Source organism: Bubalus kerabau, chromosome 16 (genome assembly GCF_029407905.1).
Source record: "Bubalus kerabau isolate K-KA32 ecotype Philippines breed swamp buffalo chromosome 16, PCC_UOA_SB_1v2, whole genome shotgun sequence".
Taxonomy (NCBI): Eukaryota; Metazoa; Chordata; class Mammalia; order Artiodactyla; family Bovidae; genus Bubalus; species Bubalus kerabau.
Window position 1 is genome coordinate 23332021 of NC_073639.1, and position 26591 is coordinate 23358611.

The following is a 26591-nucleotide window of genomic DNA, read 5'->3' on the forward strand; positions in this document are numbered from 1 at the left end:
AGGGTCATTTGTAGCAGCCAGCATCCCAAATGGCCCTCAGTGGGTCAGTCCTCATGATATTCATGCTTTTGCATTTTCCCCTCCTACATTGAATCAGAGTAGACTTTGTAGCCAACAGAATAGGATGAAAGTGAGGTTATGTGGCTTCTGAGACAAGGTCATAGAGAAAGCATTATGACCTTGGTCTCATATCCTGGGGAAGCTGGACACCATATAGGGAGGACCTTCGAGTAGGCTCATGAGGAGGGCCTAGTAAGGAGAAACGGGGGCTTCCTGCCAAGAGCCAGCACCATTGCCAGTCATGTGGGTGAGCTACATGGGGAGGGCATCTACCAGTCTAAGCCAAGCCTTCAGATGATCTACCCTGCAACTGAATGGGACCACCTTTCCAAGGTAGACCATGCCACCACGTCCATGCTGCAGGCCCAAGGAGAGGCAGCTGTTTTGTGGGGTATAGACAAATCTCCAGGCCCCTCACAGTGTAAGTCAGAGCTGAAGTTGGAAAGAGGAGGGTTATTTATGGGTTGGAGACTGCTTCTTCTGGAGCCTCAATATTTAGGTACAAAACTCTGTGTCTGCATATTCTAAATTAGAACTGAGCCTGCCCAGTCATTGTGTGTGTATATGTGGGAAAGTCGGTCAGTCATCTCACTCCTATCTCACTCCTAAGACCCACTGACTCTTTGCAACCCCATGGACTGTAGCCTGCCAGGCTCCTTTGTCCATGGAATTCTCCAGGCAAGAATACTGGAGTGGGTTGCCATTCCCTTCTCCAGTGGATCTTCCTGACACATGGATTGAACCTGTGTCTCCTACATTGCAGGTGGATTCTTTACTGTTTGAGCCACCAGGGAAACCTAGTAATAAATAAAGCATGTATTTTATTTAACAGGCTTTTAGGTGGATTTATAACTTTTAAATGTTTAGAAACATGGTTATTTGGGCCTCCACTTGTACTGTTGTGCCTGCCCTGCGGTTGTTACTGCTGGAGCTGGTGGAGAGTGTATTGGTTCATAGGCATGCACACATTTGCTGAAGTTCACAGTAAGGAAAGGCGTGTATGGAGAGTGGTGATGTAAGACAAATGAATTATGCAGAATTGCTCCTTATTCTGGATCTTTAGTTCTTTGTAGTTCCTAGGCACATGAGATTAATCTTGGACATTCCATCTGGGAAGCACTGATTAGAAGGATATGAAAATATTTTCTGCCTTCTACATAGCACATTCATCTGAATTCTCTGTTCGGCTGGATTCTGAGGAGCCTAATCTTTACAAATTTCCATTCTTCTGTCTGCTTTGTCTCTAGTTCCCTTAGTCCAGTGTTTATAGAACTGGGTCCTAGAACCAGCAGCACTTTGGAATTTGTTGGAAAACTAAATCTGAGTATTTTTCCTATCTCACTCCTAAGACCCCCTGAGTCAGAAACTCTGGTGGGGAGGAGCGGCAATCTGTTTAACAAACCCTCTCAGTGGTTCTGAAGCAGCTACAGTGAATGTTTGGAGCCTACTGCCTTAGCCTATGTCCACTTTTGGATGGAGTTATCAGAGAAAAAAACTGTACGACTAAAGGGGTTTTTTAGTCCACCATATTGGATCAGTAGACACCCAACAACACTATTGAGAAAAAGTGTGCTTTTATAACTAAAACAAAGAGTACTTTTACTTTAAGTTCTCTCCAGAAGAAATGAGTGAGCAAGCTAAATTTCCTCTGCTTGGTGTCTTTTGATAATGCTTGGTTGTTTCTGAATTTCCTTATTCTTATATTTAGCAGTAGCTTCAAGTTGTAGTTTATGATATTGTTTTTGATTCCAGGCCCAAAGCCCCTGAGAGATGCTTCATCGGGGATCGAAACACTGTAAAGTAGAATCAATAAATTAGGTTGAAACTGAACTTCAGAGTTGGAGGGTTGAAGAGAATATGCAACTATTTCTCCACATGCAATTTAACTTCCAGAAGGGAAAACAAAATTGTTGCTTGTTTTTTCTTTCTTTTTTTTTTTGTACAGTTTGATTAAATTCTCTGATCACAATAACAATGCAGAACCACTCTATTCACTGTGAATTGAATACTAATAAAAATGATTTTTGATTGAGCACATTTTTTTTTTTTGATTGAGCATGCATGCTCAGTTGCTAAGTAGTGTCTGACTCTGTGACCCCATGACTATAGATTGCCAGGCTCCCCTGGCCATGGGATTCTACAGACAAGAATACTGGAGTGGCTTGCCATTTCTTTCTCCAGGGGATCTTTCCGACCCAGAGATTGAAACCGTGTCTTCTGTGTCTCCCACTGCAGACAGATTCTTTACCACTGAACCACCTGCAAAGCTGCATTTTTATCTAGTGGCAGGAAAAGAAGATGAAAAATCATTTGTAGTCATTTCTTAACTTACACTAGGGTTAATATTTATTTAATAATTGATTTGTGTGAGCTTTATAAATATTTCCAGTCTTTACCTTATGTTTAAGACTGGAGAAGAGAAGATTGATAGCTATTTGACTTCTAGAATTTTTAAATGATAAGAGTAGCTAGCTAAGTGTGTAAATGATTTCATAACTATTTTATTTCTTACGAATTTTGAAATAGGATCTTAAGATACTGTATTTATTCTCAGTTCTATGTTGAAAGCCAGAAAGCCTAGGATTTCCTGTACTAGAATAGAATAAACACATTTTCCTGTTGAAATTTTACCTCAAGCCCTAACATTACTCATCCCCTCCCCTTTGATGCTATATGTTATATTGATTTACCAAAACTCCTAGTTTTCTCTTACCTAGATCTAAAAGATAAGCTTTCTGATTCTGGGAAAATCTCTTTCTTAATCTTAATTCATCTCTCCAAATTGATGCCACCACTTATTTTTAATATGAGTGCAATCATGTGTTTATCCCTCTCCCTTTCCTCCTTCCAAGGGGGACTGAATACTCAAGAGCTTCAGGACCAAAGCTCATGTGCTCTGGGGAGCCTCTTACAACCTGGTTGTTGTCATTTTCCTGGCTTTATTCATCCACTTTTCTATATGAACATTGTGACCAGTTTACATTGCTTATTCACGTGGTACCAGCGAATGATAAATAAAACTGGTCCCGATCTGCTGTAACCTATTAAATCTACTTGTGGGAATTGCTAGCCTCTGAAATCACCTCTACTGTTAACTATTAGCAACTTTTTCCCTAAAGACTTACATGTTCACTAAGTAGTTTGTGGCTTCACTTATTAACTTGTTATTCATAATTATTCTTACCCATTTCTTGGTACGTGGTTTGTTCTTACAAAGGTACTATAAGCTCTTCAAGATCAAGCTTTGTTTCAGTTGCATTTATATTGGCACCTGATAGTTTACTATTCTTAATGGAAATTAAATAAATTATTTAAAAATAGCAGCTAACTTGAGTAATGTCAATTTGATTGTGTACCAGTGCTACAAGACATACAGAATTAATACATTAAAAATAAGTTCTTTCACAGTATCCCATCTACTTCCATAGTTATGTCTTAATATGTGGACTTTGACTTTTGTCATTTTATATAAAGGACTTCTGTGATGTGTAGTGAAATTCTTAAGCTCCAACTTTTGTATTAAAAATACAGTTTTACTGTGAGTTTGCTCAGAAGAAGGAGATAGCAAGCAAATGGCTCTTACATGTTTCACGGAGAAGAAAAAATCTGGAGGTTGAGAAAAATCTGAGGAAGCATAGTGTGATGGTCAAGCAGAATGATTCTATCAAAAATTTGGCATCAAATATTTCTCAGTTTTATACTTACAAAATCACATTCAAGATTCAGTCTTTATTTACTACAATGCCTTTATGCACATTTGAATATTGAGATGTTTCTCCGCAAAATGTAACATTTGTAATTAAAGAATAGGAAACGATGATTTCTATATCTTCCAAATCTGCTATGATCAAAAATGAGCCCATGACTTGATTTTAGCTATTTTCAGAGCATTAAATTTATCAGTGATTATTTTACACTATTATATGCCTGCACTGTGCTGGGCTCTTTAAGAAATGATTATCAAAAGGGAAGATGAGTAAATATAGCTTCATTAGATGGAATCACAGGTTTTAGACTTGCAGTTATTCAAAACCCATGTAAATCTGAGCATGACCAGTGTTAAAACCTGACCAATAAAAATTGACAACATTCTACTGCCTATAATAGCATGGGTACTGAAAGAGCCATATCTTTTCAATACAAATATTGCTCAAACACACTAGAAATATTTATTATTTGCTTACCCTGTGGAAAGTATCTTTCTGGGAACTATGGTTACAAGCATGAATTAAAAAATTAATTTTCTGCCCCAAAGTAGCTGCTGATAGTCTAGTAGAAAACAAGCCTATGGATAAATAAATAGGAACTCATTTATGCTTTTTCTACACTGAAAGTCTGATATTACATAAACAACAGTCACTGGGGCAAGATTAGCTAAGTTTTAAAATTCTAAATTCTTTCTTGAATATGAAATTTAATTAATGTGTCAAGAACAATGGTAATTGAAGCTGGTAAGATGAAGTGTTGGTCACACATTGAGATACAGGTTTCATGAACTTGCTCTTGTTAGATACAAAATAATTAGCTAAACTACACTGAGAAGGTCAGATATTTTGTAATGTCTCATAAACACAGAGGATATACCTATAATTATAAAATAATGCTGTGATTTTGTACCTGCAAGGTTAATTTTATATTATGGAAATAAATTGAGGCCTTGTACATCTCAATCTTACATGATTTAATGTGCAATCAGTGAATCATATTAGCTTGATCTTCAGCTAATCCTCAGGAGACATTGAAGAGGAATATTGGATGTATTTTGATGCTATCTAGGCCACCAAAGGTACCCTTCAGTATGTAAGGGCCATGAATGAGTTATAAAAGCAAGATGAAAGTTACATAATTTGTATATCACAACACGTTTTGTGAAACTCCAGGCACCTACAGGTAATTTATCCTCACCTATCCTTCTGAGATAGGATGGTGGTATGTAGTTTTATTGCATTTTACAGGTGGGATAAATAACTAGCCCCAGGTTGGTTGCAGAGTAGGGAATAAAACAGAGCTCTTTTTATTTCTTATCCTGTAATTTAGCAATGCTGCCACTTTCCTAAAGAAGCCATTATATCCTCTCTTACAAGAGTCTGAAGTTATTTCTTGTTTTGTCATCTTGTCTTCTCAGATTTGAGACTGGAGCACTTCTTCCAGGGGTTTCCCAGATGGTACTAGTGGTAAAGAATCCACCTGCCAATGCAAGAGACACAAAGACACAGGTTTGACTCCTGGATTGGGAAGATCCCCTGGAGGAAGAAATGACAACCCACTCCAGTATTCTTGCCTGGAAAATTCCACAGACAGAGGAGTCTGGTGGGCTACAGTCCACGGGGTTGCAAAGAGTTGGACATGACTGAGCCATTGAGCACTCCTGTTCTGTGTCATATAACGTCGGTCACACAGTAGGTACTTAAAATATTGCACATTTATTTTTAAGATTCTAATATTTTTATAAGAGTACCTCACAATGAATGTAAAGATTATGAGTGCTGAATCACAAGATTCACGGGCCTTCTCTAACTGCTGGCACATTGAATACTGACTTTTGCCTTGATCGGCCTATGCCTTTCTAACACGTTTTCCCTCTTGGAACAGCAGAGCTGCAGGTTTTTGACTTTTACAAATGAGAGGTGCTGTAGAATAAGCAAAAATTGGTTTCAACTCCTCTGAGAAACTTATTATGTAAATATACATTATTATGATCATAAATAATAATAATTTATTTTCTGAGGCATAATGCCAGAGCAAAAGTCATTTGGGTAGGCAAACATTAGTTAGCTGTATGGAGGTTTCATCAAATTCAGTCTCCATTCAGAGATAATAGATATTTAAATGGATTTTTCTTTTTCATGAGTGCACCTCAAGGTTTAGAAGCAAACACATTGTTAAAAATATCAGACAATAATAACAATAATTTTTCTAAAATCTTTATGGCCTGACAAATTTGTAGCATGAATACAAGTAGAAAATCACAAAACTTTGGGAAATTGAATTTGATTCACTTAAATTTATTCTTTCATTTAAGATAGAATCTCAAGAACAAATTCTTCAGGCTTGCTGGTCTTGAGTTTTCAATAGACATAAGATGTTTTAGTTTTGAATGTAGTTTTTATATTCGTTGCTTGCAGGAAAAGAAAGTTGCCTGTCCTTTTATTGTAAGAGAGAATTATTAAAATCCAGGCATAAGACTAACATAGTAATCAGTAATTCTCATAATTGGGAGATATTCATGATGCCTATCGGAGAAGGGATGGCACCCCACTCCAGTACTCTTGTCTGGAAAATCCCATGGATGGAGGAGCCTGGTAGGCTGCAGTCCATGGCGTTGCGAAGAGTTGGACACGACTGAGTGATTCCCTTTCACTTTTCACTTTCATGCATTGGAGAAGGAAATGACAACCCACTCCAGTGTTCTTGCCTGGAGAATCCCAGCGATGGGGCAGCCTGGTGGGCTGCCATCTATGGGGTCACACAGAGTCAGACATGACTGAAGTGACTTAGCAGCAGCAGCAGCAGCAGCATGATGCCCATTAGTCTATGATAATAAAAAGTTTATAAGTGATGTCAATGAGCTATATCTGAGGAAACTAGGTAGGGGATGATTAATATTGAAAAGCTGGAATTAAAGGGGGATGCAGTGACTGCCATATATTTGAAAAATTATTACATGGAATAGGCCATAGTCTTGTCCAGTTTTGTTCCAGAAGGTAGAAATGGAAATTTTAAGTTCAGGTTGCAGGAACGTAAATTTTTAATTCAATATAAGGAAGGAGTTCCTAGTAATGTCTCTAAACACAAAATGTTTGTACCTCTGTTAGGAGAATTACAGAAAAGATTCCTGAGACAGAGCTGCTGGGAATTTGAACCCCATCATCCTTAAGGCTCTCTCAACTCTTAAAGTTTTGGCAGTTCCCTTTGAATTTTTGTCTTTTACTGCAAAATCCTATATATCAGACTTAAGTAGTTCCCAAATTATGTCTTCCTCCATTTTTCCAAGTTTATTGATTAAAATGACATTTCTTCCCATCTCTAAGTATCAAAATGTTCAAGTCACTTTTCTCTTTCATATTTATCTCTCCTAAAATCTCTCACAGCTCATCGGTCACTAGATCCTACAGATCCATATTTATCAGTGTCATTCTCAGTCATTAGGTTATTTATTCTAATCTCCATAAACTAATCAAGGCCTTCATTATTGTCGACCTGTATTGCCACAACAATCTCTTAACAAGTATCCCTGACATTCGCATATTCATTGCTTAATCTGTAATTTTCTTGTAGCATCACTTTTATCATGTCACTCTCATTAAGAATACAGTATTTCCTTTGCCCTTTTAAGGTTGAGATTTTCTCATCCCAGTATGTAAAATGTCTTAACATGTCCCCACCTTATCAATATTTGCTCTTACTGCTTTCAATATCTGTCAACTTCTTATTGTCAAATGTTCTCAACCCAATACAGCAAATGAGCTGTAGATAAAATCCCATATTTATTTATGTTCCTCTAAGAACATTTCTTAGACTCAACTTATTCCAAAATAACCTTTCTTTTATTTTGAAATTTACTTAAAGCTTACTATGTGATCTATATAAAAAGACTCTCCATTTTTAAAAACAGTTGTCTCTTGTGTTTAAATGTCTGTGTAAACATGGTAAATATAACCTAGCTAACTAGTTTTAAAGTGCTGACTCTGTAGTTCATTTTATAATTTTCCAAGTGTCAGTGAACATTTATTGAATACACATTAAATTCTTATCAAAGGAGGAAATCAAGATTTAATAGTTGTGTTACTGAACTGAGTTTGGGTCCACTCTCCCAGTAAAAGATTCAGCAAAGCCAATCTACTAATACCAAGTTGTGGTGAAGGAAAGTACATTTGCAAGGCATCAATCAAGGAAAACAGGCAATTGGTGCTAAAAGAACTTGTCCCCAAGGATTTCATGAAAGGGTTTTTAAAAGCAACATTAGGGTTGCATGACCAACTTGTGGATATTCTTCTCCTTAGTAGGTGGGGAGGTAACAGGTTGATGTTTTAGAAATCTTAATTTTCAATCTTCGGGTTCCAACCAGTGTGAGAGTTTTGTGTTTATGGTCAGCAGTTCTGTTTGGTGGGGTCCTGGCCATCTGTAAAACAACTCAAGGACATATATCAGATTGTTATCTAGATCTCTTGAAGAACTAGGGATCTTGTGACTTTCTTTTATAGCTCAACTATTGTTCAAGCTATCGCTACTTTCTGTTAAACCGCTTTCCTGTGTTTCTGCATTCCCTCTCTTCTGTAATTAATAACTGCTGAAAGTCTGCTCTTTGGAACTCAGGAGAGGCCTATGGGGCTAAAGCTTTTATTTTTTTTTCCCTACAAACAAGAAATGGGGGAAATGAAGGGGTCTGCTGCTGGGAAGACCCTACAGAGTTCTGCTTGGTTCCAGTGAATGTTAAATGGAGAAAAGGATCAATGTGGCTTCCCTGGGAAGACCATTTAAGACATCTACGTGTAGATGTGCTTATACCAATGCTCTTAGTGGTGGAAAAAATCGCAAATGACACTAGTGTTAGCTTACTGATTTCAACAGTGTCTTTTCTCTTGGTCCATTTTGATGAGCAGTGGGTTATGGGTTATTAGCCCCCAAAATATTTTGGGTTAAAAATGATAGCTCACCATACATAATTCTCATTTTGTGGTGAGAGCTTTAGGCTTCATTACATCTGAATACTGTGCAGCACATCGTCTTGACTTTGATTTTTATAATATAGTTCAAGATGAACAGAGATTTTAGTTAATCAGATTCATATCATCAGTTCATTTATTAGCAGCTGTAATGACAGAACCATAAACTTGTCACCTCAGGTGGCACTAATGAACTCCTTTTGTGAGTTTGCTCAGCAGTGAGAATGGTATTCAAATTAAAATGGATTCCTGTTCTTTATTTCTAGTGGTACAAGAACTGCATTTGTAGGTAGAAGATCTTGTCCTTTTTAGTGATTGGCATGCCCTTGAAGACAAAAATGTCATTCCCCTGAAATTCCCAGAGTTTTTAGTTTCAGTTTCATTCTTACCTCAAACCTAATTTTCTAGAAATAAATAGAATATTCTATATATGTTCTTTCTTCTAAAGTATATGTGTGTGTCCTCAGAGATAGTAAAATAGTTCAGTGATTTTTGTTGCCTAAAAATATCATTTGAAAAGTAGACCAATAACAAAACTTAATGGCAGTATAGAAAAATACATCATGTTGGTCTTTAATGAATGGCAAGAGGATCCATGTGTTGGTGGGGAATACAGCATTCTAAAGAAATTCTTTTGAATGGAAAGGCCAAGCAACTTTGATACAACTCCTTCAAACTTTTTTAGGCTTCAGAAAGGGGAGATATGGCATTTAATTATACCTTGTATTAAAATTAGAATTTGTCATGCTGTTTTGCTTTGTTTTCCTTGAGCTATGAATTCAGTTTCCTGGCACCACTAACACTCCCCACCCTCAGTTGTACAGGAGGGTAACACTGATGCCTGGAGTTATAGCCTTTATCTTGCTATCTCTCTGAGAACAAAATAGATTATTTTGCCTTTCTCATTCTACCTCCAAATCTTATCACTGAGAATGTATGGCAGTTGGCACAAAGAAAAGAGTAAAACCCAAAGGGACCAGCATGATAACTTGTAGTGGGCTCAGGGATGTGCTCCTCGGAGTTGGACCTTGCACAACAAATTTGACCACCTTGGATTCAGTTCATGGAAAAGACTAGAAACAATAAAATACAACCCCCACCTACCCTCAATAAGCTGCCAACAATCTTCCCTCCAATTCAGTCAAGGCAGCGACCAAGATTTGCTTTGCTACACCTTACAAGCTTGGTAGAATGATTAAATCCTTTAATTCCTTTTTCTGCTGGATGTTTAAATTCATAGCCTGGGCACGAATGTTTCCTCTCAGCTCACTGCCAGTCTGCTCAGGATTCAAGATCAGAATAGTAATTTGAGGATTATGAGAATGAGGCTGGGCAGTGTTATTTTTCAGATGCTTCTGGGATTTCTTTCAAATCTTATTTGGTTTTTCTCAGACAGGGCAAAGGAAAGGAGTGAGATATTCTGCTCTTTGGGTGAAACAAAACAAACAAAAAATCAAGAAGAATGAAAAAAAATATATGTAGTTGTAGTCCATCCTTTCATTGCTACTATTGTTTGCCCTTTCAAAGAAAGGTTGTGTAAATCAAGTTTCTTTTTTACCCATAAGATTATGATGGGTTGCCACATGCTGCGCATCTTGCTTCATCATGATAAAGAAACAGGTAGCTTCAAATGAAAGCATTTGATGATTTATCAGGCATTTGGCAGTTGATCAACCCCATTGTGAAGGGACAGTAATATCCTTGCTTTGCTGAGGCTGTTTAAAGAATGTGAAATGTGGATCATGGCACTGAAGTTGTTGAAGGTAAATCAGATTTGATTTCCCCTCTGAGAGCACAAAATGAACCTTGTCGTTATCAGGAAGGGAAATGAAGTCTTTAAATATTTCTCAGCGTTTTGTCATCTCTGCCTGTCGAAGGGATTTAACATAAATTTCCCCAAAGTAGAAAGTGCAGGTATTATTTCATTTTATTTCAAGAGATAAACTTCATAGTTTTTCCCTATAAATTACTTGAAAAGTTCCCAATTTACAATTGTGGAGGTAGTTTAAGATCAATGGCATTTTAAAATAAAATATTATTAGTCAAAAATGTGTTTCATGTTTTGTCTCCTCCAATAGCCTACAGTCCCTGAATATAATGATATCTTAGCATTTATGGGAAAATATCAGAAGGGCCGAGAGAAGTTGCTTATAAATGATTTCAGTTAACTGTGTTGCGAAAACAGTTTATTGAACCTTTGACTGCATATTTCTTACATGACCCATGGTTACCTGTCTTCGCGTTTTCAGTTCTACTTGCTTTTTATCTTTTCTCCCATTCTACTTAGCTAATGATAAGACTTTGAAGACATTTGCAAAATATCTATTACCCCCAATACTTGAAATGCTGTTTTAAGGAAAAAAATACCTCCTTTTTAAAATTAATATATATGTATATGAATAATGCATGCTTACTCTTGAAAAAATAAAGATATCAACAACAACAAAAATTCTGTGACCCAGAGACAGCCACTGTTAACATTCTTGTGTGCCCCTGAGGACTTCATTCATATTTTAAATTTAACATTCAATTATTCATTCTCAATGTCACATTATTGAAGAATGAAGACTTGCAAATTTCTGTTCTTTGGTCTCAGGGTTCAAAATTGAATATTCAAAAGCATTTATTTGCAAGCTCTCTTCAGAATTTTATGGCAGAAGGGATGTCCATTTTTCTTCCACTTCCACTAAAAAAATGAACAAGAAGGATAAACTGCAAAGTATAGCATAAAGTAGTTTGATTATGTCTGAAGAAAAATTTCTTGGAATTTTACCTAGTTCCTGGAACAAAGGCCTTACTGATCTTGAATTCTGGTCATCACTTGCACCAGAATGCCAGGCAACAATAATTCTGTTTGCTGACTGGCTGAATAACTTGACTTGACAAGCAGCAAAAGGTTCTTCCCAAATCCCTACTTAGTACAAATTTATCACTGGATTCCAACCCAAGACAATGTTGTAGATAAAGAATCAAAGAACTATAAGTAACAGAATAGTAAATCCTAAGAAAAGGTAAAATGAATGTTTTATTTCTGACCTATATTACTCTAACTTCATTCTGCTTGGATAGAAGCAGGTGTTGGCATCCCTAAAGAAAGTTTCTGAGTTCAGGTTACTGAGATATCCCAGAGTATCACATGTGTTATCATTTTCACCATCATCATCATCTACTAAAGTAGGCACCAATATGTTACAGGCTTAGTAACAGTGAGATCTGTCTGGCTGATACTTAGTAAGCCCTGACTATGAGGCAGGCATTGTGCTACTTCATAGAATTCAGCAGTGAATCCATAGACAAAATCCCAGCCTTCTTGGAACTTATATTCTAGATTCTAATGGGGAAGAAAGACAATAAACAAGATGAATAAATCCATGATAGTGGATGTTAGAAGGTGATATTATGGTGAAAAATAAAGAGGCAAAGGAGATAGTGTTATGCTACAAGATTTGATTGGATTCAAACCTAGAAGTTATGTTTTCAAACCCTGTGCTACTTTGATTACAGTGAGATACCAAGAAAGAGAGATTATTGCCTGATGCAATTTCTTGCTATATATTCATGAGAAAGGATATTTCCTGTGGTTCATTAATTGTTCTCCAAGTAGGCAGTAAAGACTGGACAATCATAATGGAGAGAAAAAAAACAAACTTGGAGTGTCATTGCAGCTAAGGAATTTAAGTGGTTTAATTTTCAAGCAAGTAAAAGTACTGTTATCTGGCCCCTGTTGAAAGGCAGGAGCTGGAGTCAGTTGGTATTGGATTCTTGTTTACTTCTAGAACTGTGTCAACAAGCCTGTGGAGTACTCAAAACATTCCCAAACCAGCAGATGTTTGAGATGTATTTATTTTGTCAAAATGTCAACATGTGTTATTTTTCATCTTGTGAATGCACATCCCCACCTTCTGCACTCTGCCCTAGATTTCCCCCCATCTCTGTCCTTCCCTTCTAATTTAGCCAAGCTTAGATGAAATTTCCTTCTACAGAATGTGATTAATGTTGATTGCATTTAACACTTGAAGGATAACAATGAAATCATTTAATTCTTTATCTCTAAAATTGATACAATTTTAAGAAAAAAGCATAATAAAATATTAGAATGAAAAGGGGATATTATTATAATATTAATCAAAATCAGAAGATGGACCTCTTTGAAGTTATTTGTCTCTAAGTGGTTCAGTCAGAGTTCAACCAGAGAAGCAGAATCAGTAGGATGGATGGATGGTTGAGTGGGTGGGTGGATGGATGGATGGATGGATGGTTAGTTAGATAGATATGGGAGGGAGACAGAGAGAGACAGACAGTGGCAGAGATGTTTATTACAAGGAAATTGCCTCATATGATTGCAGGGGCTGGCTAAACAAGTCCAAAATTTGTCAGGCAGGTAATCAGGAAGAGAGATCATGTGCAAGCTTGAACATTCAGGCAAGGGTGGCAGTTGTCCACAGACAGAATTTTTTTCTCTTTTAGTGAAACTTCATTCCTGTTTTTAAATTATTCCAACTAGTTCAGTCAAGCCCATCCAGACTATCCAGGACAATTTACCTGAAAAGTCATGTGATTAGGGGCTTAATGTACATCTGCAAGTTTTCTTAACAGACAACTAAAATGATGACGATTGGATACCTGGGGACATGAAAAAAAAAAAAAAAGCAGACAATTGTTTTCTATCATTTTGTAAATTGGTTTTCTGGGGATTTTTGTTGGGATATGTTTAGCAAACTCCTGAAATCTTTTAAAACTTTTAACTTTAGGGAAAAACAAAAACAAAAACAAAAACTTGCTTCAGTGTGAAAAGTATGCTTTTGTCTTTTCAGCTGCCTATGTGTGTCAAAACCAGAAAAAAAATTTATTTTCAAATGTGATGATAAATCAGTCAGTACAGTGTCTCTATTTGATAGATTTAGAACACCAATGTCTTTGAACTCATTTCATATTAAAACAAAGCAAAAACAAAGGTGATTATCTGTTAGTTGCATGCAGGGTTTCTTGCCCATTGAACAGCAAACAATGCATTCCTACCCTCTCCCTTGAGCTTATTTTGGGGTGTTGACTAGGTGGGTGGGTATATGGACATTGTATGCAGACCCAGTGGTGAATCACAATCAGTGAAAATCAGTCACAGAGCTCCTTTTGGTCCAGGGGCTGGGTGTATGACCCATTTTTGGCCAAGAGGATGTAAGGTGTAAATCTAATAAACTGAAATATAAAATAAATATCTGTGAGTCCATACTGACATAAATAAATGAATAATTAGGTAATCGAGAAGAATAGACCAATCTCTCCCATAGAAGAATTCCAAAACATTTATGCAGCTACTCTACCTTTAAGAAAGTGGAGTGTAACTCCCTCTCCTCAAGTATGGACTGTGCATTGTGCCTGCCTTCCAAAGAGTAGACTGTGGGAACTGGGGGGCTGGGGAGGGTGGAGAATACCTTTTTAGGGAAAAGCAAGTACAAGTTTTGCTGCTATAATAAGTTACTACAATCTTAGTGGTATAAAACAATAAAACACAATTATTTTACAGTATGAGGTTTAACATTGGGCTAAAATTAAGGTGTGGTCAGGCATGGGAGTAGGGCTGCATTCCTCTCTGGAGGTTCTAGAGGAGAATCTGCCTCCTTGGCTTTTTTGGCTTCCAGAGGCTGCCCGTCTTCTTAGCTCATGACCCACTTCCTCTGTCTTCAAAGCCAGCAACAACCTGTCTGGTTCTCCTCACATCACATCATCATGAGTTGCTTCCTTCATTGCATCCATTTCTCTGACTCTCTCTCCTGCCTTTTGATTATAGTGGGCCCAGCCAGGTAATTAGGATAACCTCCCTATCTGAAGGTTAGCTGAACTTATTTCCATCTGGCAACCTTAATTCTCCTTTGTTATCCTAAGATAATCACAGTCTCCAGGGTTTAGGACAGAGGCGCATCTAGTAGTGAGTATTGTCTACCACATCTGATAAATACGACCTCACCAGGTGACTTAGGATCCCTCAGCAGTGACAGGGCTTCCCTGGTGGCTCAGTTAACATGGCTTACCTTTACTCAGATTCAGGTAAAGAATCTGCCTGCAATGCTGGAGATCTGGGTTTGATCCCTGAGTTGCAAAGATCCCCTGGAGGACGGTAGTCTCCAGTATTCTTGCCTGGAGAATTCCTGTGGATAGAGGAGCCTGGCGGGCTACAGTCCACGGGGTTGCAGAGTCGGATATGACTGAGCAACTAAGCACAGCACAGCAGTGACAGGTCAGGTTGATAGCACGTGTGCATACTTGATATTGGAGGGTGTTACTTTACTAGAGTGATGTCCTTCCCGCAAAACCCACACCACAGTCTAATCATGAGAAAAGCATAGGACATATCCCTGTTGAGGGACATTCTATAAAATACCTGAATGCTTTTCTTCAGAATTATCAGAGGCCATTGGTAGGGCTGTAGACAGCCTGTGGAAACTGGACAAAGTAAGGAAACAAATTGTCCCCTAAAACCTCCAGAAAGAAATAAGCTCTCTGGACCACCTGATTTTAGGCCACCGAGGCCTGGATTGGACGTATGACCTACAGAACTGGAAGATAATCAACTTATATTGTTTTAAGTGACTACATTTGTGTAATATTTTATTGAAGCAATAGAAAACTGGTAGAGTCATCTAAAAGAAGCCTGAAAAACTATCACAGCCGAGAGGAAGGACAACTAAGTGTGATACGGTGTCTTGAATGGATCTAGGAACAGAAAAAACAACATTAAGTAAAATCAGGGAAACTGAATACAATACTGTACTTTAATAATGTATTGCCTGGAAAATTCCATGGATGGAGGAGCCTGGTAGGCTACAGTCCACAGGGTCCCAAAGAGTCAGACACGACTGAGCGACTTCATTTTCTTTCTTTCTATAATTCCTTTTGGAGGAGGAAATGGCAACCCAGTCCAGTGTTCTTGCCTGGAGAATCCCATGGACAGAGGGGCCTGGTGGGCTACAGTCTATGAAGTTGCAAAGAGACACGATAAGCAACTAACACACACACAACACAATGTTAGTTCAATAATTGTGACAAAGGTACCATATTGACGTGATGTATTGTTAATAATAACAATAAGATGTATTGTTAATAATAATAATAATGAGAATAAGAATTTCCCATGGTATTGGGTACATGGGAAATCTAATGCCTTTGAATTTTTTCTGTAAATCTAAAGCTATTCTAAAATAAAATGTTTACGTAACAGAAAATAGGAAGTAAATGTCAGTCTTATACGGTGCCTCTGGTGCTTATAGGTTGAAACCTCCAAATGGATTCTCTAAATAACTGCTTATTACTTATTTTGTGTAGGAGTACTGTGCAGGATATAGAAATGAACCTGTAAGAAACCTGTTCTCCAGGAATTCAGGTTTTACCTGAGAAGACATGTTTATGAGTTTCTATAATCCTGGGAAAAGCAGTAAGTACATACAAGTTGCAGGGCTAAAGTCCAAAGGATGTTTGCATAAGAAAAAAATTAACTTCCACTAAGGGGTGCAAAGTCACAAAGGAGCTTGTGAAGGAAGTAGTCTTTGCATTCTGCCTTGAAGAGTAACCAGGGTTTGTGTATACACACTTGAAGAAGAAGGAGAGGGCTAAGAAGCCAAAAATATTAGAACAAAGGTATAGAAAAAAAGGGTGTTGGCAGGAAGTATGTAGAATGTGTCTCAGGGACTGGAATTATGTCTATCTTGTCCATCACTGTATCCTCATTGCTTCCAACAAAATATGCAAAAATGGCTGCACAAACAATCTCTAGATTAAGTGGAAGAAAAATAGTTGGGGAGTAAGTTCTGGAGAACTTTCATGCCAGAGTAGTAAGTTTAGCCACTGACAGTTTTTGAGAAGAATATAATTTGAGTTGTACTGTAGAAAGGTTAATTTGGCAAAAGAGAGGCAGCAATTTAGATTGGAAAAAATGCAGATTAGATAGAAAGTGAGAGGAGGTAAAATATTAAACTTGTACAGGCAAGAAATTACAATAATACTAATCTTATTTATTTGCTAATATAATCGCTAGTCTGTATTAAAAATTAATTTGCTTTTTATTTATATTGAGTTAATTCATATTTTAAAAAGTCAGAGATTTGTAATGAAAAATAACAAACTCTTGCTCAAGTCAAGCCACCTAGGTCTCTGTCTCAGCATGATAGCTTTCATCTTTTTCACCTGTTTTTTCTAATAGCTACATTCTCATTTCTAAATTAAAATGCATTTGTCTGGTTCTTGATTTTAAATTTTAGATGGTATCTTTCTCAGATAGACCTATAGTTCCCTACATTCACTCCCTAATTCCTTTCCCCCATTCTTCTCATGAACATATATATTAACCATATATTGAATTGCTTTTTGGTAATACGTTGATCATATCAAATTTTATTTGATGCTTTCATTTTATGATATATAAATACTGTGCATGGCAAAGCCATATGAACTGTTACAATTAGTGTTTCCTTTCCTATATTTCTTTTTGCTTTTATTGAAGATAATAATTGCTCTGGTTTTTGTTTCTTAGTTGTCTGTGGCTCTTTCAACATGCACAAGAACACCAGGAAATTTAATAACTTTCTAATCAAAAGAATCTTTTACGATTCTACATAAAAGGGATACCATGTAGTATTTGTCTGTGTCTGGCTTATTTCACTTAGCTTAAAAACCTCCAGGTTCATCCATGTTTTTGCAGTGGTGGGATTTCCTTCTTTAAGACTGAATAATATTCCTGTGTGTGGGTGTGTATCACATTTTTTTGATCCAATTATCTAATCAAAGGATACTTAGGTTATTTCTATGCCTTGGATATTGTGAATAATCCTTCAATGACCATAGGAATACAGATATATCCTCAAGGTAATGATTTTATTTCCTTTGGATATATATGCAGACGTGGAGTTGCTGGATCATGTAGTAGTTCTGTTTTAAATTTCTTGAGGAAACTCCAGACTATTTTCCACAGTGGCTGCATCAATTTGTGTTCCCACCAACAGCGTGCAAGTGTTCTTTTTCTTCTCACCCGCACCAACACTTGCTATCTCTTGTCTTTTTGATAATGGACATTCGAAAAGTATGAGGTGATGTCTTATTGTTGTTTGATTTTCAACTCCCTGATGATTAGTGATACTAAGCATTTTTTCATGTATGATTGGCTATATTTATGCCTTCTTTGAAAATATATCTATTCAGGTCATTTGCCCATTGTTAAAATCAAGTTATTTTATGGATGATTGTTGGGTATATGTCTGAAAGAAATAAAATTAGTTCAAATTTTTGGAAAAAACCTCTAAAGTTTTCTTATAGCCATTTTTAATCCATTTGGGGTTCATTTTTGTGAGTGGTGAAAGATGGGGGCCAATTTCATTCTTATACATGTGGATATCCTATTTTTCCAAAACCATTTATTGAAGAGACTATCCCCATTGAGTATTCTTGCCTTCCTTGTCAAATACTAGTTGATAATGTATGTTTGGGTTCGTTTCTGGGCTCTCCGTTCTGTTTCATTGATCTATGTGTCTTTTTATGCCATTACCATACTGCTTTGATAACTATAGCTACATAATAAGGTTTTAAATCAGGAAGCGTGATGCCTCCTTGACTATTCAAAGTCTTTTGGGGTTCCATGTGAAATTTAATATTGTTTTTTCTATATATGGGAATAATCCATTGGAATTTTGATAGGATTTGCATTGAACATGTAGATGGCTTTGGGTAGAATGGACATTTTAACAATATTAATTTTCCTAACCCATGAATATCGGATACCTTTCCATCTTTGTATCTTCTTCAATTTCTTTCATCAATGTCTTATTATTTATAGTATACAGATCTTTTAGCTCCTTTGATAAATGTATTCCTAAGTATTATTATTTTGATGCTATTATAAATGGAATTTAAAAAAAATTTCTTTTCCAGATAATTAGTATATATGTTAGTATATAGAAATGCAACTGATATCTGTATGTTTTTGTATCTTGGAACTTTACTGAATTTGTTCACTAGTTCTAGCAGTTTTTTGTGTAATCTTTAGTTTTCTATGTATAAGATTGTATCTTCAGTCAGAGGAAGTATTTACCTCCTCTCTTAAGATAAGGATGTCTTTTGTTACTTCTTGCCTAAGGGTTCTGGCTAGGACTTTCAATAACATGTTGAAGGAGTGGTGAGAATGGAGCCCCGTTTGTCTTATTCCTGATCTTAGTGGGAAATCTTTCAACCTTCCACCATTGAGTACAATGAATGTGAGTTTGTCATATATGTACTTTATTATGTTGAGACACATTCATCCATTCCTAGTTTGCTGATAGTTATCATAAAGGATGTTCAATTTTGGGAAATGCTTTTTTAATTTCTGTTGATATTATCATATTTTTACCCTTCGTTTAGTTAAAACATTGTATCACGTTGATTTGTGGATGCTAAGCCATTCTTACATCTCAGAACCAAATCCCACTTGATCATGGTGTATAATCCTTTTAGTGTACTGTTGAGTTTAGTTTGCTAGTATGTTGATGAAGATTTTTGCATCTATGTTCATCAGGGATACTAACCTGCAATTTTCTTGTAACGATCTTTATCTGGTTTTGGTATCAGGTTATGCTGGCCTTAAAACATGAGTTTAGCAGTATTGCCTTCTTTTTATTATTTTTGAAAGGGCTTAAGATAAGTTGTTATTAATTCTTCTTTATATTAATATATTTAGTAGAATTAATCGTGAAGTTATCTGATCCTGGATTTCTGTCTTTTGGGAGATTTTGATTAGTGATTCAGTCTTTTTGCTAATAATTGGTGTGTTCAGATTTCCTGTCTTCATGATTCAGTCTTGGTAGATTGTATGTTTTTAGGAATTTACTTATTTCTTCTAGGCTATCTGATTTTTTATTGTTCATAGTAGTTTCTTATTTTCCTTAGGATTTCTTGTTATTTTTAATGTCTCTTCTTTCATTTCTGATTTTATTGTTTGCAGTCACTCTAGTAACTTCTAACTTCACTGTGATTTTTTTTTTCTCCAAACCACTATTGAGTTTTCCCTTTTTTCTCTTCTAGTATCCCTGACTTATACCTAACACAGCCAGAACCCTGGAAGTAAGCACTATGGTTCAAAGAAAGCTCCAGGAAAAGCCTGGTTTGGGGGACCAAAAAGGAAACAAAATTCTCAGAAAGTGTGAGAAGCCCCAACCCACTACTTCTCTTACTCTTCTCCCTCTGTGCCATTTCATAAGCAATTCCATCTGAATTTTTAAAAAAGATTTCAGAAAATAATAATGCATAATTTATATATTACTTAGTGGGACCTAAGACAGGCTCCTTAAACATACTGAATTTTCTTCAATGGAACATGAATATGAAGAGGGGTTCAGTTCAGTTCAGTTGCTCACTCATGTCTGACTCATTGTGACCCCATGAATCGCAGCACGCCAGGCCTCCCTGTCCAGCACCGACTCCTGGAGTTCACTCAAACTCGTGTCCATCAAGTCGGTGATGCCATCCAGCCAGCTCATCCTCTGTCATCCCCTTCTCCTCCTGCCCCCAATCCCTCCCAGCATCAGGGTCTTTTCCAGTGAGTCAACTCTTCACATGAGGTGGCCAAAGTATTGGAGTTTCAGCTTCAGCATCAGTCCTTCCAATGAACAACCAGGACTGATCTCTTTTAGGATGGACTGGTTGGATCTCCTTGCAGTCCTAGGGACTCTCAAGAGTCTTCTCCAACAGTACAGTTCAAATATATCAATTCTTCGGTGTTCAGCTTTCTTCACAGTCCAACTCTCACATCCATATATGACCACTGGAAAAGCCATAGCCTTGACTAGACTTTAGGATGGACTGGTTGGATCTCCTTGCAGTCCTAGGGACTCTCAAGAGTCTTCTCCAACAGTACAGTTCAAATATATCAATTCTTCGGTATTCAGCTTTCTTCACAGTCCAACTCTCACATCCATATATGACCACTGGAAAAGCCATAGCCTTGACTAGACGGCCTTTGTTGGCAAAGTGATGTCTCTGCTTTTGAATATGCTATCTAGGTTGGTCATAACTTTCCTTCTAAGGAGTAAACGTCTTTTAATTTCATGGCTGCAGTCACCATCTGCAGTGATTTTGGAGCCCCCCCAAAATAAAGTCTGACACTGTTTCCACTGTTTCCCCATCTATTTCCCATGAAGTGATGGGACCAGATGCCATGATCTTAGTTTTCTGGATGTTGAGCTCAGATGGTAAAGAATCTGTCTGCAATGCAGGAGACCTGGGTTCAATCCCTGGGTCAGGAAGATCCCCTGGAGAAGGAAATGGCAACTCACTTCAGTATTCTTGCCTGGAGAATCCCATGGACAGAGGAGCCTGGCAGGCTACAGTCCATGTGGTTGCAAAGAGTCAGACACAAGTGAGCAACTAACGTTTTCACTTTACTTTCAAGAGATTTCAGGTGAAAAACTGGGTTGCAGTCAGATTGATATGAAGAGGGGTAAATAAGGACTATTATTAATATAATGTGTTTTAAGTAATTTTGATAGCAAATTAGTTCAGATGTCAAGGTTTGCTGCCAAGTGAAAAAAAAAAAACTTGGGTTTTCAGAAATGATGGATTTAAGAATTACAGATAAGGCATTATTGGATCTTCACCTGTCACTTGGCCTTTGAGGGTAACTAATGCCTCCAGTTCCTTAGCTTTTCTGGAATTTCTATGTATGAATTCATGTGTGACTTACTGACTTCTGTCTTCGCGAACTTAGTGTTGTCTTTCTCTGCTCTGTTAAGTCAGTCAGCACTTGTTCACCTGCTTTCCATCTTCCAAAATTTGGTTAATATCTCTCTTCTGCTCTTTATCTTCTTCCATAATCTTTCACCTTGTATGTGTTTACTTATTCTATTTCTTAACTGGATTCTTATTGGACTTTCAAGAATGAATGGAGATCATTGGAAGTGTCCAATTTGTCATGTTTAATCAGAGTCCACATGTCAAGGTTAACCAGGACCCAGAGATAGAAAAAAAAATGGTTTACTAATGATAGAATCCTGAAGTTCTGTAATGACATTTCAATGAAGAGGAGTGAGTTGCTAGGTAATTGGTAAAAGGCAATAATTTCTTAAGATATTATTATCTGAAGCCTCGAAGATCGAACTTCTATTTTAGGGGCGTCAACAGGCTTATTAGCTCTCCCTGGCTGTAGTGAACTAAGTGGTAACCTGCCTCTCTCCTCCCCAACCCCACCAGCCCCGCAAATATATGTCTACAACCGAGACTTCAGAGCCCATGAATATAACTTGTAAGGCACAAGATGAAATTAAGTTAAGAATTTTGAGAGGAGGCTTTTTTCAGAATTATCTGGATAGGCTCTAAATAAGGAGTTTTGAAGTTAGACCCACACAGAGAAGGTGATGTGAAGAGGGAACAGAGAGAGAGGAGGCCACAAACCACTGGATACTGATGGCTACCAGAAGCTGGAAGATGCAAGAAATGGATGTTCTCCTAGAGCAGGGGTCCCCAACTTCCAGGATCTAATGCCTGATGATATGAGTGGAGCTGATGTAATAACAATGTAAATAAAGTGCACAGTAAATGTGCTAGAATCATCTTGAAACCATCCGCCACCCCAGTCCATGGAAAAAATTGTCTTCTATGAAACTGGTTCCTGGGGCCCAAAAGATTGGGGACTGCTGTCCTAGAGCCTACAGAGGGAGTGCAGCCCTGCCCATGCCTTGATTTTGGACTTCTGGCTCTAGAATCATGAGAAAATGCATTTCTGTTATTTCAAGCCACCGATTTGTGATGATTTGTTACAGCACCTGGGAAACTAGTACATGGGCAGGGAAGTATTATATTGTCTTCCCCCGAGTGAGAGCAAGTTCTCTTTATGTGAAACAAACATGTATGGGAATTACCCTATTTATAATTTTAGACAAGTTGATTCTCTTCTGTGGGCCACAGTTTTAAAACCTAAAAGTTAGGGATGGTGGTCAGTGATATGAAATGCCTCGGTTTTGTATGGAAACTCTACTTTGTTCTGTGTTGACCTAAATGCGAATGAAGTTCAAAAGAGAAGTTCACACACACACATATAACTGATTCATTTTGCTATACATAAGAAACTTAACATTGTAAAGCAAACAGACTCCAATAAAAACATTCTTGGTTTGTTCAAATCCTAATATGGCCGTGAGAAAACTGACATATTTGCATCATCCATGTAATGACTATGTAAATAAATCCCAAGTGAAACTAATACCATTACTGCACCCTTGGGATGCATTTAAAAAACAAGCATTTTTCTTCTTACTTTTTATTTTGGAATAGCTATTTAGATGTGCTTGTATATGAAAGCAATAGTATATTTTGTTTGGACAACTTGCTTGATTTGAGGGCTTCCCAGGTGGCCCTGCTGCTGCTGCTGCTAAGTCGCTTCAGTCGTGTCTGACTCTGTACGACCCCATAGATGACAGCCCACCAGGCCCCCCGGTCCCTGGGATTCTCCAGGCAAGAACGCTGGAGTGGGTTGCCATTTCCTTCTCCAGTGCATGAAAATGAAAAGTGAAAGTGAAGTCACTCAGTCGTGTCTGACTCTTAGCGACCCCATGGACTGCAGCCTACCAGGCTCCTCTGTCCGTGGATTCTCCAGGCAAGAACGCTGGAGTGGGGCCTTTTCACTAGTAGTTAAAGAACCTGCCTGCCAATGCAGGAGGCGCAATAGACATGGGTTCAATCCCTGGGTCGGGAAGATCCCCGGGAGTAGGAAATGGCACCCACTCCAGTATTCTTGCCTGGAAAATTCCAAAGGCAGAGGAGCTGGTGGGCTACAGTCAGTGGAGCTGCAAAGAGTCAGACACAACTGAGCACAGCCTGAGTTAAACTTTTAATGTAAAATTTGATCATAGACTAGTCTACTTTAACAGTCATTTATATTAATCTTACAAAGACATAATATGAAATCAAATTAATAGTGGCTTTTTAATCCCCGTTTTTGTTGTCTAGATTGCTCTCTATCTTCTCTATAAGGCTTTTCTTAATTTAAAATTGAATGAATGGCTGATTCAATCACATACATTTTTAAATGTTCATGAAAAACACATTTAACTTTATTACCAAGTTTAAAGACCTTTCTCCTTCTTGCATATAATCTATAACCACAACAGTCTTGGGTCTTATTTCCTTTCATGCTCTTAGGACTTTTGTTTTTTTCTTTTAAAAACTATTTTAAACTGTACTTCCTCATTTCCCAACAGACGACAGAAGCTGGACACTATTTTTTTTTTCTGTTTTTCTCTTCACAAAATGTGTAAATTCCAGTTTAGATATTGTAATTAATGCTTATTAAGCACTTACGATGTGCTTTCACGTTCATACACTCTTACAAGTTCATCACTTTTATTATTGCGAGTGAGGTAGGTACATTATTATCACTTCCACTTTATAGGTAGGAAAATTGAGGCACACAGAGGTTAAATAACTCACATAGTCATAAAATCCTAGAAAAGATCTAGGGTTTTAAGCCTGGCAGTATAGCTCCAAAGCCATGCTCTGAACCACTAACCCATGGTGTCTTTCACTATATATGAAGAGCTATCTCAACATAATGGGTATTGACCGGATGTGTTCATGTGATTCACCATTAAGACCTGAAAGGCTCTTCCGGGCTCTACTGTATAAAAGGGTTCTTGGAAATTTTCTCTGGTCATTTAGTGGCCATGCTTTTTATATATGTGTGTTAAAAGACTGTAGTAATCCCATAAGCTCTTATTAGTTGTCCAACATCATGGAAATCTGGAAACAAATGAAGCACTTAACTGATCCAGATTCTCTAATTAGTAAGTTCAGGCATAAGAATAACTGTATTCTATTCCGCCTGACCACTCGTCCTTTATTTGGGCTGTGGCCTGCTTCATTGCCCTGGGCATCTTATCTGAACACTTCAGGCAGGTTCAAATTAAAAAGTCTGGAATTAACAGATACACACTACTTTATATAAAACAGATAAACAACAAGAACTTAGTATATAGCTCAGGGAACTATTTTCAGTATCTTGTAATACCTTATAATGGAAAAGAATCTGAAGAAGAATGTATATATATACACATGGCTTCCCTTAGGCTCAGGGGGTAAAGAAGTCACCTGCAGTGGCTCAGGGGGTAAACAATTCGCTTGCAGTGCTGGAGACACAGGGGATGCAGGTTCAATTCCTAGGTCAGAAAGATCCCCTGGAAGAGTACATGGCAACCCACCCCAATATTCTTGGCCTGGAAAATCCCATGGACCGAAGAGCCTGTTGGGCTCGAGTCCAAAGGGCAGCAAAGAATCAGACATGACTGACTGACTAAGCACACACACACCTGAAACACAGGTACACCTGAAACACAATATTGCAAGTCAACTATATTCAATAAGAAAAAATTCTAAAAAATACTTTTTCATCTTTCCACGTTATACCTTGACTGAGGGTATGAGGTGCCATCTCCATTGCAGAGAGGAGCTGCCCTGAGTGTGACATCCGGTGGGGAGAGGGTGGCGAGGGGAAGATTTTCAGAGCCTGACTGACAGGGAGCAGCCCTGTAGCCAGTCACCCCTAAAGAAAAGCACATTTTCTCCTAATGCCGTAAGTGTTCTGCTAATGGGGATTTTCAAGCTCTGGATAATGATGGTTTCACTCCAGGCTATAGAGCTGTGGCAATCTGTTGCCTGAGTGAAGCTGGGAGCATGGTGATCCCTCTTCTCTTCACTGACCTCCTCCCCCGTGCTTGCTTAGTGATGCAGAGCTAGATAGGACCAGACTAGATGTAAACTGCAAGCTACTCTGGGTTCCAAGAGAGAGAAACTGGGCAAAGGATGGGTAATTCATGAGGACAAACTTGCAAAATCTGGCATCTTCACGAGACTTCTCTGGTCTGAAAGAAGTGGGCAGGGTAATCAAGAAGACCATGCACTGAAAATCATACACCTGAATCTTTTCCACATTTGCTCCGTTTCTGGACAGGCCAGCAAAAGTAAAGAGACGAAGACAGGGCACAATTGTAACTATGCAGGCTTTACTAGTACAGGTACTTTCCCCATGTTGATCAGAAGTTCATTTTGATGAAATTGATGAATTTCTATAGTAAACTATCTCAGGCTATTGAGGATTTTCATGTTCTTAAATGTATCTAAAATCCTAACATGTGATTTTCCTTGTGTTTCAATTCAGTCGCTCAGTCATGTCTGACTCTTTGCAACCCCATGACTGCAGCATGCCAGGCTTTCCTGCCCATCACCGTCTTTTTTTGGTGTTAGTTCTAGAAGGTCTTGTAGGTCATCATAGAACTATTCAAATTCAGCTTCTTCTGCATCAGTGGTTGGGGCATAGACTTGGATTACTGTGATACTAAATGGCTTTCCTTGGAAATGAACAGAGATCATTCTGTCATTTTTGAGATTGCACCCAAGTACTGCATTTGGACTCTTTTTTTTTTTTTTTTTTTTTACTATGAGGGCTACTCCATTTCTTCTAAGGAATTCTTGCCCACAGTAGTAGATAAAATGGTCATCTGAATTAAATTTACCCATTCTGGTCCGTTTTTGTTCACTGATTCCTAAAATGTCAATATTCACTCTTGTCATCTCCTGTTTTACCATTTCTAATTTACCTTAATTCATGGACCTGTAACATTCTAGGTTCCTGTGCAATATTGTTCTTTACAGCATCGAACTTTATTTTCACCACCAGCCACATCCACAACTGGGCACTGTTTTCACTTTGGCTCCGTCTTTTCATTCTTTGAGTTATTTCTCCACTCTTCTCCAGTAGCATATTGGGCATCTACTGACCTGGGGGGTCATCTTGCAGTGTCCTATCTTTTTGCTTTTTCATGCTGTTTATAAGTGTTCTCAAGGCAAGAATATTGAAAT

General features: G+C 37.7%; 1 protein-coding gene across 6 annotated transcripts in view; it reads left to right on the top strand.

Annotated features, from left to right (window-relative positions):
• SLC7A11 (solute carrier family 7 member 11) overlaps nt 1–26591 on the top strand; it is a 553887-nt gene that overhangs the window by 305638 nt on the left and 221658 nt on the right. For 4 of the 6 annotated variants that reach the window (XM_055550991.1, XM_055550997.1, XM_055550993.1 and 1 more), the window contains exon 2: nt 5186–5459. The exons of 1 other annotated variant lie outside the window; for it this stretch is intronic. The gene's annotated coding sequence lies outside the window, so the exon portion shown is untranslated. Of the gene's footprint in view, nt 1–5185; nt 5464–26591 lie in introns of all 6 variants that reach the window. One more of the 6 variants, XM_055550992.1, reaches the window with a different exon arrangement.